General features: G+C 43.5%; 1 non-coding gene across 1 annotated transcript; it reads left to right on the top strand.

The window, feature by feature from the left end:
- Positions 1-142: 142 nt before the first annotated feature.
- On the top strand, positions 143-250 carry LOC127743648 (small nucleolar RNA R71). Its single transcript, XR_008005032.1, has one exon. It is a non-coding gene; the product is annotated as a small nucleolar RNA R71 (small nucleolar RNA).
- Positions 251-616: the final 366 nt, after the last annotated feature.

Raw genomic sequence — 616 nt, 5'->3', positions numbered from 1 at the left:
ATTCAGCTAAATCACTGATCAATTGCCAAGCTTCATCAGTGGTCTTGTACTTCTTCATAGACCCATTGCTGGCACTTTCCAATGTGGTCTTATCTTGGGGTCTCATACCTTGTGTGACATAGCTGAGTAGCACGATATTGTCAATCATGTGGTGGGGGCATGCTTCCAGAAGATTATTGAAGCGCTCCCAGTATTCAAAGAGAGTCTCATTGTCATCTTGAACAATTGTAGAGATATCCTTCCTCAGTTTATCAGTAACTTCAGATGGGAAGAATTTCTCCAGGAACTCCTTTCTGAGTGTATCCTAGTTGGATACATTTGCTAGAGGTTGAGTGTAGTACCACTCTCTTGCTTTTCCCTCAAGAGAGAACGGAAAAGCTTTCAGCAGAATTGAAGTTTCATCAGCGCCATCACGCCTGACAGTAGAACAGGCTGCCTAAAAATCTCTCAAGTGCTTGATAGGCTCTTGAGCAGGTAAGCCATGAAACTTCGGCATCAAATTTAGCAGTGCGGTCTTTATTTCAAAATTCGTAGCTACCGCTGGATGATGCGCTTGAAACGGTTGCAGTGTAAAATTAGGAGCTCCTTCCTCCTGAATGGTGATTCTTCTAGCTGC

The sequence above is a fragment of the Arachis duranensis genome, chromosome 10 (genome assembly GCF_000817695.3).
Source record: "Arachis duranensis cultivar V14167 chromosome 10, aradu.V14167.gnm2.J7QH, whole genome shotgun sequence".
In the NCBI taxonomy this organism is placed as follows: Eukaryota; Viridiplantae; Streptophyta; class Magnoliopsida; order Fabales; family Fabaceae; genus Arachis; species Arachis duranensis.
This window is presented reverse-complemented; position numbering and strand designations above follow the sequence as displayed.